This window comes from Lutra lutra, chromosome 15 (assembly GCF_902655055.1).
Source record: "Lutra lutra chromosome 15, mLutLut1.2, whole genome shotgun sequence".
NCBI lineage: Eukaryota > Metazoa > Chordata > Mammalia > Carnivora > Mustelidae > Lutra > Lutra lutra.
This window is the reverse complement of record NC_062292.1, coordinates 43,121,724-43,137,629: the sequence shown is the minus strand read 5'-3', so window position 1 is coordinate 43,137,629 and position 15,906 is coordinate 43,121,724. Positions and strand designations below refer to the sequence as shown.

The 15,906-nt window shown below is 39.6% G+C and overlaps 1 pseudogene; it reads left to right on the top strand.

The window, feature by feature from the left end:
- Positions 1 to 14,846: 14,846 nt before the first annotated feature.
- LOC125086145 (40S ribosomal protein S23-like) lies at positions 14,847 to 15,316 on the top strand (annotated as a pseudogene).
- Positions 15,317 to 15,906: the final 590 nt, after the last annotated feature.

Genomic DNA, 15,906 nt, shown 5'->3' with positions numbered 1-15,906 from the left:
TCAAGCTCTCTGCTCAGCGGGGAGCCTGCTTCCCTCTCTCTCTCTCTCTGCCTGCCTCTCTGCCTACTTGTGATCTCTGTCTGTCAAATAAATAAATAAAATCTTTAAAAAAAATAAAACAACAACAACAACAACAAAAACAAAACAAAAGAACTAGTTAAACTGAAGGCTGACTTCTTATGCTAAATCTTGACAAAATCTCCAAGTCCCTTCCTCAAGACAGAGCTTCCTTGGGAATGGTTCTCTCGCTGCAGCAGCATGAAAGCAGTCTGGTGTTTCCCAGTTTCTGGCTGATCCTTTCCCAGTTTCTGGCGCTGTGATCTGGACCTTCTGCTGCTCCGTGTGATCAATAAAGCAGAAGCTCTTGCTTCCTGCCGGCCTGGGGTTCTCAGTGATTGCACAGCCGAGTAAGTCCTGTGCCTGATAAAGGCACCTTCTCTTCTCTCGAGCATCACTGAAGACTTTCTTGTCCCTGGCATCAGCTTCCTGATTTGCCTTGTTTTGCTGACTCAGCGCTCTTGCAGACGTAGCCGTACACTCCTGAGGCTCTCCGGGCTGATGACTGTCTCCCATTTGCTCTCATCATTTGAAAATGGGCAATCAGTTCTTCAAAGAACTTCCGGGTCATCGTCCTACTTCTTACCCAGACATACCGTTAACAGTGTCAATAGCACCCAATACTTGAGGCTCTGACAGGATTATATCACAATTAAAATTTCAATGACCACTAGGAAGTTGACATGTAAACAAAATGATTTACATATCTGGTGGCTTAGAATAAAAGGATTCCAAAATTCCGGATGATTTGGTGGTCCACAGTATTTGATTGTTGTAAAAAAGCCTCTGAGAAGCAGAAAAAAAATTTAAATTGCTTCCCTTAAAGACTTAAGGGACTCTGCTGACCAACCTCAGATGGGCCTCTCTTTTGACCTCCTCCACTTTGCTCTGCCTTCCCCGTCCTCCTTCCGTACCATCACTGGGACCCCTATTCTTTCACGGTTCTTTGCTAAACACATTCCTCTCACTGACAATGTCTTCTTACAGTGGCTCATAATAAGGAGTGAATGAAATCACCCCCTACCTCAATGGACTTATACATTTAAACCTTGGCCAAAATCAAATTTGCATAATCTAATTAAAGACTTTACTAATTTTCACACACATGCAAACGATTAAAACTCACAAAAGATTTTAGGATTGTTCTAAACATTTATAGTTTGGTTAATCCATACCTTTCTGGGACCTAGAGAAGCAAAACTTGAATAGAAAATGAAGGATGGGGGTGTCTGGGTGGCTCAGTCGTTAAGCCTCTGCCTTCAGATCAGGTCATGATCCCAGGGTCCTGGGATAGAGCCCCGCATCGGGCTCCTTGTTTGGCAGGAAGCCTGTTTCTCTCTCTGCCGCTCCCCCTGCTTGTGTTCCTTCTCTCGATGTGTCTCTGTCAAATACATAAATGAAAACCTTTAAAAAAAAAAAAAAGAAAAGAAAATGCAGGATGGACTAATTACCAAATTAAATCATGTTAAATACTATACACATCAAATTTTAAGCATAGATGGATATTTAAAAGTATAAAAATAAGACAAAATATCTTAGTAGCTTACCTTTTTTTTTTAAGATTTTGTTTCTTTACTCATTTGAGAGAGAGGGGAGGCGGGGACAAAAAGACTCCACCCTGCGCTCAGAAGACAACCGGAGCTGAAATCTGGAGTTAGAGGCCCTCTGGCTCCTGGGTGGCTCAGTTAGTTAGGTGTCTCCCTTCAGCTCAGGTCATGATCCGGGGGTTCTGGGATCAAGTCCCACGTCTGGCTCCTTGCTCAGCGGGGAGCCTGCTTCTCCTTTTGCTTGCCACTCCTGCTTGTGCTCTCGCTCTCTCTCCCCCTCTCTCTGACAAATAAATAAATAAAATCTTAAAAAACAAAAAGAAAAGAAGCTTCAGCTTTTTCAGATCCAAGTGCATTATTTAGGCCATGACATCACACAAAGTGGAAAGTCCCGTCTCCTCATTCATTGGAAGCTATGTGGGACTTGCCCCCACCCAATTACCAAACAATAATGTCAAGGATTTCTCAGTCTCACAGGATACTGTAGACATTGGATTTCTAACTTTTCAGGATTGGCTTTTCCTTTATATATATATATATATTTTAAGATTTTATTTATTTGAGAGAGAGAGGGCACAAGCAGGGGAAGCAGCAGGCAGAGTGTGAAGCAGACTCCCCACTGAGCAAGGAGCCTGATGTGGGACTCGATCCCAGGACCCTGGAATAGGACCTGTGTAGAAGGCAGACCATGAACAGACTGAGCCGCCCAGGCATCCCAGGCCATGGCAGATCTTAAGGTGGGTATGGCAACACACAACAGTCTTAGTGTACGGGCTTTGGGTCATTCACTATCAGTCAACCTATAGATGGAATTCAACCACGTGAGCAATCAGTCCTTCTCAGGCAACAACAAAAGCCCCAACAAAAATTCTGGACACTGAACGGGTATGCTTACATCATTGCCAGTACTTCTTTGTGGATTGTCACACACCAATATCAGAAAAACAGTGCATTCTGATTCTACAGGGAGAGGAAAATTGGAGCTTCGAATTTGGTACATATAGATTCTGCCCATTGTGTTTCTTTTTTTTTTTATGATTTTATTTATTTATTTGACAGACAGAGATCACAAATAGGTAGAAAAGCAAGTAGAGAGAGAGGAGGAAGCAGAGAGAGAGGAGGAAGCAGGCTGAGCAGAGAGCCTGATGTGGGGCTCGATCCCAGGACCCTGGGAACATGACCTGAGCCGAAGGCAGAGGCTTTAACCCACTGAGCCACCCAGGCGCCCCTGCCCATTGTGTTTCTTCATTTGGTTGATTTTAGTCTGTAACATTTTCCTCTGATGAACTGTAACTGTGAATATAATTTCAGTGAGTTCTAGCAAATTATCAAAACTGAGGGTCATTTTGGGAACACCATGAACTTACACTTGGTGTCAGAGGTGAGAACATGTTAAGGACTGTGACTTCTATGTAGTTGATCCATTTCTCTCTCTCTCTCTCTCTGATAAATAAATAAATAAATAAAATCTTAAAAAAAAAAAATCTGATGTGGCCAGTTCCTAAACAAAGACACTCCTATCAGGTATGACAAATTCCCTCCCAGAAGCTGAGGGCAAAAGCCAGACTTCTCTTTGAACCAGATTCTTTACTACACAATTCTGTTGCTGAGTTGGGTTTTCTATAAATGTCTACTAGGTGAAATTGGCTAGCAGTATGGGCCACATCTCCTATATATTTTCCTATTTTCCTTCTTTTTTTTTTTTTTTAAAGATTTTATTTACTTATTTGACAGAGAGAAAGATCACAAGTAGGCAGAGAGGCAGGCAGAGAGAGGGGGAAGCAAGCTCCCTGCTGGGCAGAGAGCCCAATGCGGGGCTCAATCCCAGGACCCTGAGATCATGACCTGAGCCGAAGGCAGAGGCCTTAACCCACTGAGCCGCCTAGGCGCCCCTATATTTTCCTATTTTCTGTCTACTTGTATCAATCGTTGGGAAGCAGGTTTTGAAATCTTTAGTTATAACTGTGGATTTGTCTATTTATAGTCGTAGTTCTATCAGTTTTTTCTTCATCAGTGCTCTGCTATAATGTGCTTGAGATTATTATGTCCTTTCAGTAAATTGACATCTTTTTTTTTTAATTTTTTTTTTAAAATTGACATCTTTATCATTATGTAATGACTCTCCTTATCCTTGGAAATATTCTTTTATTTGTTTCCTTTTTTTGTTTTGTTTTTTGTTTTTTAAAAGATTTTATTTATTTGAGAGAAAGAGAGAGCACAGGAGCAGGGGGAAAGGGCAGAGGGAGAGGAAGAAGTGACTCCCCACTGAGCAGAGAGCCCGATATGGGGCTTGATCCTGGGACCATGAGATCACGACCTGAACCAAAAGCAGAGGCTTAACCGATAGAGCCACCCAGGTGCCCTGGTAATATTCTTTTATTTGAGATATACTTTGTCTGAGATATACTTTAAGATATACTTTGTCTGATAACCTAGAAACTCCAGCTTTCTTTTCTTTTCTGTAATACCCATATTGAAATATAATTCACATACTATAATGTTCTACTCCTTTGAAGTGTATAATTCAGTAGCTTTTAGTATATTCACAGAGTCGTGCATTTAACACCACTCTGAAATTCCAGAACATTTTCATCAACCCAAAATGAAATTTCATACCAGCAATCACTCCCTACTTCCTACTATTCCCCAGAAACCACTAATCTATATTCTGTCTTTTATCTATCTATCTATTTTTTTTTATTTTTTCAGATGTTTAACCTACTGAGCCACCTAGGTGTCCCTGAATTATAACAGTTTTTCTTTATAGGGGAATGTGTAATTTCTCCTTCATTTGTGGAGGGATATAGAACTCTTGGTCGACAATAGCATTTTGAATAGATCATCCCACGGCTTTCTGGACTCCATTGTTTCTGATGAGAAACCAGCTGTGACTTATTGAGGATCTCTTGTATGTGATGAGTTGTGTTTCTTGGGCTGCTTTCAAAATTCTTGGTCTATTTTTTTTTTAAATTTATTTATTTGACAGACAGATATCACAAGTAGGCAGAGAGGCAGGCAGAGAGAGAGGAGGGAGCAGACTCCCCGCTGAGCAGAGAGCCCGATGCGGGGCTTGATCCCAGGACCCTGGGATCATGACCTGAGCCGAAGGCAGAGGCTTTAACCCACTGAGCCACCCAGGCACCCCGGTCTTTTGTTTTTCTATGACATATCAAGGTGTGGATGCCATTTAGTTTACCCTGAGAGTTCATGGAGCTTCTCGGACATACCAACTAATCATTTTTCCTCAATTTCCGGCTGTTATTTCTTAGAATATTCTCTCTGCCCATTTTCCTTCTCCTCTTCCTGAAACTTCAGTCATGCCTGTGTTGGTTCACTGGATGGTGTTCCACAGGTCTCAAACCTCAGTTTGTTTTCTTCATTCTTTCTTATTTCAGTTCTTCAAAATGGATCATCTCAATTTACTTTTCTCTGTATTCACTGATTCTTTCTTCTGCCTGTAGAAATCTACTGTTCAGTCCATCTACTGAGACACAATTTCTGGTTTCTTTACATGGCTCATAAATTCTCACATAACTACATAAATTTTTTGTTGAAAACTGGACATTTATTTATTTATTTTTAAAAGATTATTCATTTATTTGAGGGAGAGAGAGTGAGCGAGCACAAGTCGGGGGCAGAGATAGAAGCAGACTTTCTGCTGAGCAGGGAGCCCCACGCAATGCTCGATCCTAGGACCCCAAGATCATGACCTGTGCCAGAGAGAGATGCTTAACAACTGAGCCACCAGGTGTCTCATAAACTGTACATTTTAAATTATGCAATGTGGTGGGGTTCCTGGGTGGCTCAGTTGGTTGAGCATCCAACTCTTAATTTCAGCTCAGGTCATGATCTCAGGGTCCTGAGGTCAAGTCTCATTTGAGGCTCTATGCTCAATTGTGGAGTCTGCTTGTCCCTCTCCCTTTGGTCCTCCCCTTGCCCTCTCTCTCAATCTGTATATAGAATAAATAAATAAAATAAAATCTTTAAATTACACAATGTGTTAACTTTGTAAATCAGATATTCACTCCTTCCTCAGGATTTGTTTAAAGAGTTTCCTGGACTAATTCTCTACAGTGTATGTTCTTTGTTATATGAAATCTCTGCTAAGTTAGCTTAGTAGCCAGTTTAATGATTAAATAGAGACTTCCTTAAATATCTTAAACAAATACGTCTTCTAGGTTTTGCTAAATGACTCTGTGTGTATTGGGATATGGTTTCAATGGTTTGTCAGGCAGTTTACACCTGTTATTAGCCTTTATTTGCTTGAACAAAACCTTGAAGTCAGCCAGCATTGAGAATTTATAGTCTTCTTAGGCCCTTCTTGGGTGTGCATACACCACTCATGTGGCATTATAAATTCCTAGGTTCCCAGGACTCTGTCAGATCTTCACAACTCTCCCTGTGGACCTCTTACTCTCCAACTTTTCCTTTTAAGATTTTTCATCAGCCTATTCTTAGCCCCAGCTGTTAACACCTCTGGCAGCTTCAATGTTAAACAATTGCCACTGATTGTTTTTGATAAATGGCTGGTGGTAAGGACTATTCTTAAAGATTGAGTTCTGATTCAGGTCAAATAAAGACAAGCTCTGAGAATGGCACTTTTCAATGAGCTGCCAGACAAGTCAAATAGTGACAATTCTCTGGGATTGGGGCTTTTGGGGAACTCTAAATCCATTTTCGCCTCTCCAACAGCTGCTAGCCTGCTGGTTTTCATAGCTTCTGTAGCTGTAAGGCTATCAGATTTAAATGGTACTTGGAAGGTGGGAGAACGGGTATTGGATTACAGAAAATTATTATGCCCCAAAGGTTATTGTTCTTGTTGAGAATCAGATGTTTTTTGTGAATAATCACTCTCAGATTATCAAAAGACTTTGTTTAATTTCAAGAGTTTGAAAAAGTTGATTTTTGGCACTGTTTTAATCTAAATTTCTCATTGCTTTTATGGAGGAACAGATCTTTCGAGTTTCTTAGTGCTATGTTAGCATGGTGTATCATTTTATGTCCTTTAGTTTTATTCTATTTGTGTCTTTATTATAGATATACTATATATGTGTATACTATATATATAAGCATACTATATATGTTTATATATTTATGTATTTATAATATATATATAAAGTTTTCATTAAAGCCAGTTGATTTTTTTTTAAGTGCCAGTTGCCCCTATTTGTGTCTTTATTTTAAAATGAGTTTCTTGGGCCACCTGGGTGGCTCAGTTGGTTAAGCAACTGCCTTCAGCTCAGGTCATGATCCTGGAGTCCTAGGATGGAGTCCCATATCGGGCTCCCAGCTGCATGGGGATTCTGCTTCTCCCTCTGACCTTCTCCCCTCTCATTCTCTCTCTCCCTCTCTCTCTCAAATAAATAAATAAATAAAATCTTTAAAAATAAATAAATAAATAAAATTAGTTTCTTGTGGTGCTGGTTGGATCTGTCGGTGGCACATGTGACTCTTAATCTCTGGGTTGTGACTTTGAGCTCTACATTAGGTGTAGCGATTACTTAAAAATAAAAATCTCGGGGTGCCTGCATGGCTCAGTGGGTTAAAGCCTCTGCCTTTGGCTCGGGTCATGGTCCCAGGGTCCTGGGATCAAGCCCCGCATCAGGCTCTCTGCTCAGCGGGGAGCCTGCTTCCTCCTCTCTCTGCCTGCCTCTCTGCCTGCTTGTGATCTGTATCTGTCAAATAAATAAATAAAAACTTTAAAAAAAATCTCAAAATATAAATAAACAAATAAATTTAAAAAATGAGTTTCCTGATAGTTGTATTTGTTGGATACTGCTTTTAAAATTTTTTAATTTTTATTTTTTAAAAGTTTCATTTATTTATTTTAGAGAGGAGAGAGAAAGAGAGTGGGGGGAAGGGCAGAGGGAGAGAGAATTCTAAAGCAGACTCCCCACTGAGCATGGAGCTTGACATGGGGCTTGATCCCAGGAAACTGAGACCATGACCTGAGCCGAAGTCAAGAGTCAGCTGCCTAACTGACGGAGCCACGCAGGTAGCCCCTTTTGAAAATTCCTTTTTCAATTGGGATGTTAAGAAGACTTAAAATTGCTTAATAACGTTGAATTTAAAGTTATCTATTTGCTAATTTCTTTCTGTTTTTCCCATCTGCTCATTGTTCTCTCTTTGTCTCTCTTTTAAGAAAATTATTTTCGAGGCACCTGGGTGACTCAGTCAGTTAAACATTTCACTTTGGCTCTGGTCATGATCTCAGGGTCCTGGGATAGAGCCCCGTGTTGAGCGCCCCAGTCAGTGGGGAGTCTGCTTACCGATCTTCCCTTCCCCTGCTCATCTCTCTCTCAAATAAGTATATACAATCTTAAAAAAAAAAAAAAAGTAAAAAACTCTTTTGGACTGAGGATTTTTTATGATTCTATTTTATCTTTTTCATTGCCTTTTAGCTCAAGGGCGTTGGATTTTGTTTTGCTTTGAGTAGTTGCTTTATAGTCTATAGTATACATTTTTTTTTTAAGATTTTATTTATTTATTTGACAGAGAAAGAAAAAGTACAAGCAGGGCAAGCAGCAGCAGAGGGAGAGGAAGAAGCAGGCTCCCCACTGAACAGAAAGCCCGACACTGAGCTTGATCCCAGGACCTGGGATCATGACTGGAGCCGAAGGCAGATGCTTAACTGACTGAGCCACCCAGTCACCCCTATAGTATACATCTTTAACTTATCATTGTCTACTTTGAAGTAACATTATACTGCTTCACAAATAGTGTCAGAGCCCACAACAACATACTTTCATTTCTCCACTTCTGGTCTTTGTCCTATTGCTACATATAATTTATTTCTATATATGTAATAAATCTCACCTTTCTTTCTTTCTTCCTTCCTTCTTCTTTCTTTCTTTCTTTCTTTCTTTCTTTCTTTCTTTCTTTCTTTCTTTCTTTCTTTCTTTCTCTCCCCCACTCTTTCCTTTCAAAGTAGGCTCCATGTGGGGCTTGATCTCACAACCTTGAGATCAAGACCTGAGTTGAGATCAGGAGTTACATGTTTAACTGAATGAGTCACCCAGGCACAGCTGTTATGTTTGCTCTAATAGTCGGTTTTCATTTTTTTTTTTTAAGATTTTATTATCAAGTAATCTCTACATCTAATGCAGGGGTCAAACTCATAACCCCAAGATCAAGAGTCATGTGCTCTACCAACTGAACCAGCCATGTGCCCTGTCAGTTTTCTATTAAAGAAATTTAAATTTAAATAATTTTATTTATTTTTAAAAAAGATTTTATTATTTATTTGAGAGAGGGCGAGAGCATGAGCACAAGCAAGGGGATCGGCAGGTAGAGGGAGAAGGAGAAGCGGGCTCCTGCTGAGCAAGGATCCAATTCAGGGCTTGATCCCAGGATCCTGGGATCATGACCTGAGCTAAAGGCAGATACTTAACTGACTGAGCCATCCAGGCACTCCATAAATTTAAATAACTTTAAATGTCTTGTACATTCACCCACATATTTGTCATTTCTAGAGCTCCTCATTTTTTGGTGTAGATTCAGATTTCCATTTGATAATATTTTCCTCTTCCTGGAGGCTTCCTTTAACATTCTTTTTTTTTTAAATATTTTAATTTATTTATTTGACTAGAGTGAGAGAGAGATCACAAGTAGGCAGATCAGCAGGCAGAGAGAGGGGGAAGCAGGCTCCCCACCGAGCAGAGAGCCCGATGGGGAGCTCAATCCCAGGACCCTGGGATCATGACCCCAGCCAAAGGCAGTGGCCCAACCCACTGAGCCACCCGGCGCCCCTCCTTTAACATTCTTGTAGTTCAGGTGTGCTTGTATGAATTTCTTCAGATTTTGAATGCTGAAAACTTCTTTATTTGGCCATTGGTTTTTTGTTTGCTCGTGTTTTTATTTATTTAGTTAGTTTTTATTTATTTATTTATTTTTTATTTTTTATTTTGGTTTTATTTATTTGACAGAGAAATCTGCTGCATTATCTTTATAGTCTGTAAATAAGTTGTCTTTTTAAATTTTAAATCTGTTTTTAAGATTTCAGATTTTCTCTTCATCATTAGTTCTAAGCAATTTGATTGTGATATACTTTTGTTCTTGTATCTTGGGTTTCAGGTTTGCTGATATTTGTGGATCTGAGGATTTAAGTTAAACATTATTTTTTTCTTTTTAAGTAGGCTCCACGCCCAGTGTGGAGCTTGAACTCATTACCCAGAGATCAAGAGTCGCATGCTCTACCAAATGAGCCAACCATGCGCCGCCCCATATCTGTGGATTTATAATTTTCATCAAGTTGGAAAAGTTTTTATCCATTAAGCTTTAAAATACTTCTTCTGCCTAACTCTTCCTTAACTTTCAGGGACTATGTATGTTGGGCCACTTGAAGTTGTCCCACATCTCACCATGTTTTGCTTATATTTTTTGGTGTTCTTTTTCCTTTTGTTTGTTTCATTTTATACAGTTTCCATTGCAACATCTTCAAGTTCTCTAATCATTTTTCTGTTGTGTCTAATATGTTATTAATCCTGTTATCAGTTGAATTGTGTCCCCCTCAAAGTTCATATGTTGAAACCCTAACCCCCAGTATTACTTCATTTGGTGATAGAGCCTTTACAGAAGTAATTAAGGTAAAACGAGGCCATAAGAGTGGGGCCCTAATCTTATAGGACTGATATCCTTGTAAGAGGAAGGGAAGTTTGAAGTGTTTGCCTACAGAGAAAAGCCCATGTGAGGACAGAGCAAGAAGGTAGGCATCTGTTAGCCAAAGGAAGAGTCCTTGTTAGGACTCTGATGGAAACTTGATCTTAAGCATTAGCCTTCAGAACTTTGAGAAAATAAACTTCTGTTGATTAAGCCATCCAGCTTATGGTTCTGTTGTGGAGGCCCTAACACATCAATACAAATACCATCCAGTGTATATTTCATCTCTAAAAGTTCTATGTGGGGGCATCTGGCTCAGTCAGTAAAGCATGAGACCCTTAATCTCACAGTCATGAATTCAAGCCCCACGTTGGGTGTAAAGCTTACTTAAAATAATAATAATGATAAGAATAATAAAATAAGAAACTTTTTTAAAAAATAAAAAAAGTTATATGTGAATTTTATATGGATTTTAAAGACTTCTAAAAAATTTATTTGAGAGAGAGAGTGTGCAAGCTTGGGGAGGGGCAGGAAGAGGGACAAGGGACAAGTAGAGTCTGTGCTGAGCACAGAGCTCCACACAGGGCTTGATCTCATGATCCTGAGATCATGACCTGAGTCAAAATCAAGAGGTGGATGCTTAACTGACTGAGCCCCCCAGGTGCCCCAATTATATGTGAATTTTAAAAAATATCTTCCATGTCTTTCAACAGTCTCATAATTTCTTGTACTATTTTGAAATTATGGAATATATGCATATCATTTGTGTCATTTCTTTTTTTTTTAAAGACTTTTCTTTATTTTACACAAGCAGGGGGAGCAGAAGGCTGAGAGAGTGACAGGCAGAGGGAGAGGCAGGTAGAGGGAGAAGGAGAAGCAGGCTCCCTGCTGAGCAGAGAGACCAATGTAGGGCTGGATCCAAGGACCCTGTGATTGTGAACCAAGCTGAAGGCAGACACCCAACCAACTGAGCCACCAGGAACCCCTCATTCATGTCATTTCTTTTTTAAAAAAATATTTTATTTATTTCTTTGACAGAGAGATAGCACAAATAGGCAAAGTGGCAGGCAGAGGGAGAAGAAGTAGGCTCTCCACTGAGCAGGGGGCCTGAAGCAGGGCTCTATCCCAGGACCCTGAGATCATGACCTGAGCCGAAGCAGCCACTTAACTGACTGAGCCACACAGGCGCCCCTTGTGTCATTTCTGAATCTATTTCTTTCTTTTTCTTTCTTTCCTTAAGATTTTATTTATTTATTTGTCAGAGAGAGAGTGCACAAGAGAGCACCCACGCTTATGCACAGGGGGAGTGCCAGAAGGAGAAGCAGTCTCTCCATTGAGCATGGAGCCCAATGTGGGACTCAATCCCAGGACCGTGATTTCATGACTGAGCTGAAGGCAGACACTTAACCAACTGAGCCACCCAGGTGCCCCTCTGAATCTATTCCTATTATTTGATTTTTCTCTTCATTATGGATTGTATTTTCCTGTGTACTTGCTGCTTAATAATTTTTTATTGGACAACAGACATTGTGAATCTTACATTTTTAGCTGATTTTTTTTTTTTTTTTTGGTAGTCTAAATATGTAAACATTGTGTTTATTCTGGGCTGCTATTAAATCACTTGGAAACAGTTTGGTCCTTTCATGTGTTGCTTTTCAGCCTTGTTAGATAAAATCAGAGCTGTGAGTTGTATTGGCCTTACTACTGAGGCAATCCTTCTCAGAATTCTACAAAAACCCTGTGTATTACAAGGTTGTTCCATTCTGATTGTTGGGAATATGAACTATTTTCAACCTTGTATATTTTCTGGGAGTTACTCTGCATCTTCTACCCAGTGGTTCTTTCACTGGTCTATGGCAGTTTTCTCATACCATGTGTTGATGAGTATTCAACTGAAGACTGAAGGGAAATCCCCTGTATATCTCTGCAGCTCTTTCCTCTCTAACACTTTACCCTGTACATTATAGATGCCTTGATCTGTCCAAATTCTCATCCACACTCAACTCAAGGAGACCCTGGGCTGTGTTTCTCTTCACTATGCTGAAATCTAGAAGCTATCTCCACCTATGTGGATAGATGATTCATTTTCTTGTCCTCTTCTCCCTGGGACCACTCTTCTGCATTGTCTCTTGTCCAGTTTAGGAAATCCTTTCTTTCTTTCTTTTTTTTTTTCCTAATTGAAGTATTATTGACACATAATGTTAATTGGTTTCAGATGTACAACATAATGACTCAGGAAGTCTATATGTTATGCTATGCTCACCTTAGGTTTAGCTACCATCTGTCACATACAACACTATTATGATATCATTAATTATATTTCTATGTTGTACCTCTTATCCCCATAACTTACACATTCCATAACTGGAATTTTTTTTCTTTTTAGAGAGAGAGTGCATGTGAACATGGAGGGAGGAGCGGAGGGAGAGAGAAAATCTTAAGCAGTGTCCACGTTCAGCATGAAGATCAGCCTGGGGCCTGATCTCACAACACTGTGATCATGACCTGAATCAAAATCAGGAGTCAGACATCTAACTGACGGAGCCACCCAGGTGCTCCATAACTGAAAATTTTTGCTTCCTACTCACCTTCACCCATTTTGCCCATCCCCTCTAACATCCACCACTTTGTTCTCTGTGTTTATGGGTCTCCTCTCTGGCAATGTCCAGTTTGTTTTCTGTATTTATGGATGTTTTTCATTTTTAAAAAATTTTTAAAGATTTTAACTAATCTCTACACACAATGGTAGGACTTGAACTTACAATCCCAATATCAAAAGTTGTGCGCTCTACTGACTGAGCCAGTCACATGCCCCTTGTCTGTGTTTTTAGTCATTTAATCTGGTCCCTGCTGTTTCCATGTTTAGAAGTGGAAGTCTCCCTAAAAGTGCTTAAGTACTTTGTCCTTCCATTTGAACAGGTGTAAATAGTAATATAGCATTAATGTGTGATTAGTGTGATGATCTTGAGATGTCAGCACCAGCAAAATTTCTTTGGATTATATTAGACTGTAAAGCTAGTAAATGAGCAAATCTGTGAAGGTATATTATAGGCCCTTCTAGGTCAAAGCAAAAGCCTCTGATGATACTTACAAACTGATACTGATTTTTTAAAAATCTTTTGCAAGATCAATACATGCATATATACCAGACAATATACCATTTCTAGAACAATAGCTGTTTGAAATCACTATCTGATACATCTTATGACCCACAGTCATTCTCCAGGATCACAAGCTAAATGGGGTACTTGAATGGGGGATATTTTAGATATCAACATCCTTGCACATACCAAGCTAGGAAGCAAGACTCAACAAATACCAAAAAAACCTTACTATTGTGTTGGCCACATTTTCTGATCATAATGAGATACAATTAGAAATCAATAATAAAAACATAACTTTTAGGGGTGCCTGGGTGGCTCAGTTGGTTAAGCACCTGACTCTTGATTTTGGCTCAGGTCATGATCTAAGGGTCATGGGATTGAGCCCTGCACTGGGCTCTGTGCTCAGTGGGGAGTCTCCTTGAGGTTCTCTTTCCTTCTCTATCTGTCCCCTCCCCCTGCACCTCTCTCTCTCTCTCTCAAATAAATAAATATTTTTTAGACATTTTATTATTTTTTAAAAGATTTTATTCATTTATTTGACACACAGAGAGAGATCACAAGTAGGCAGAGATGCAGGCAGGGGGCGGGGGGAAGCAGGCTCCCTCCTGAACAGAGAGCCCAATGCAGGGTTCGATCCCAGAACCCTGAGATCATGACCTGAGCTGAAGGCAGAGGCTTAACCCACTGAGCCACTCAGGCGCCCCTTGTAATTATTATTTTAAAAAATATTTTATTTATTTACCCAACAGAGAGATAGGGAGCATGGGTAGGCAGAGTGGTTGGCAGAGGAAGAGGGAGAAGCAGGCTCCCCACTGAGCAGAGAGCCTGATGCAGGGCTCAATCCCAGAACCCCGGATCACCACCCAAGCCTGACTAAGCCACCTGGGTGCCCCAAAAACATAAGTTTTAAATGCACACACTTGGAGAACTTAAAACACATCTCTACAGACTTCTGTGGAAAGAACAAGGTACGTAGCTGGAATTAATAATTCAAGATACTGAGTATTGTTTAATATATGATTACCACTTATGTAATCATATATTACATTCGTGTGTATATATTTGCAGGTATATATAAAAATTATTTGGAAATATACCTCCAAAATTTAACACTGGGCACTTGTATTGGGGGAGTGTATAAACCATGTAGGTGGGATCGGCAGTAGGATGGAAACATCACTGAATACCATTTCACATGTTTCATCTTTGATTTCCGGTGAAGGCTTTAGATGACTGCAGTCCTTGCTAACATTTTAAATGCAGCCCCAAGTGAGACCCTAAGCTATAACCACTCACCTAAGCTACTCCCAGATTCTACAGAGACTACTTAAAGATAATAAATATTTATTGCGTTCGGCTGTTAAGTTAGTAATTTGTTATGCAATAACTAATACACCAGTTCTCACAAAGGTTTTGGCTGAATTTCTCTTGCCTGTGTGGTTAGAAAAGTTTTAAGTAGAAATTTGACAACTGGCAGAAGTAAATACTTTCTTAGGAAGAGCGTACTTCTGCTGCCCTGCTTCTCTCTTTAGCTCAGGCCCGTAGTGCTGGCAGGATGGGCAAGTGTCATGGTGTCCATACTGCCAGGAAGTTCTGCAGCCACTGATGAGATCAGAAGCACGTGATGAACAGTATAAGAAAGCCCATTTGGGCACAGTCCTGAAGGCCAACCCTTTTGGAGGCATTTCCCAGGCAAAAGGAATTATGCTGAAAAAAGTAGGGGTTGAAGCCAAGCAGCCAAATTCTGCCATCAGGAAGTGTGTCATGGTCCAGCTGATCAAGAATGGCAAAAAAAAAAAAAAAAAAAAAAAAAAAAAAATCACAGTTTTTGTACCCAGTGATGGTTGTTTGAATTTTATTGAGGAAAATGATGAAGTTCTGATTGCTAGGTTTGGTCATAAAGGTCATGCTGTTGGTGACATTCCTGGAATTTGCTTTAAGGCTGTCAAAGTAGCCAATGTCTCTCTTTTGGCAGTATACAAGGGCAAGACGGAAAGACCAAGATCATAAGTATTGATGGTGAAATCATGACAATAATAAATTTTCATAAACCAAAAAAAAAAAAAGAAAAAAGAAAGAAAGGAAGAGATTATTTTTATTTTTAACCCAGGTCTCAAAGGATTTATGAGGGTAAATTTCAAGGTAAGTAATAGTTCACATTGAGAATCACAAAACACCTACAAGCAAAAGACATCATGAGTGAGAGCCAGAAAACCAATAAGCAGCAGAAGTAGACATGCAAAGACTCCATATACTGAATTTTTATCAATGAAATACTCTAAAATGATTATGTTTAATATGCTTCAAGAAATAAAAGCAGGAAAAAGAAACTATGAGCAGGAAAAGAAACCATAATGAACAACCAAGTAGATTTTTTTTAAAGAACAGAGTAGAACTTCTATAAATAAAAAATACATGATATGATTAAATAGTCAAATACCTATTAAGTAGTAGATTAGGCACAGTTGAAAAGAGGACCAAGGCAATAAAAAAATAGATCGAAAGAATTTATCCAGAATGCTATCCATGGATTCAAAGATAGAAAATATGAATGAAGGGTTAAGAGAAATGGAGGACAGAATGAAAAAGTCAAACATATA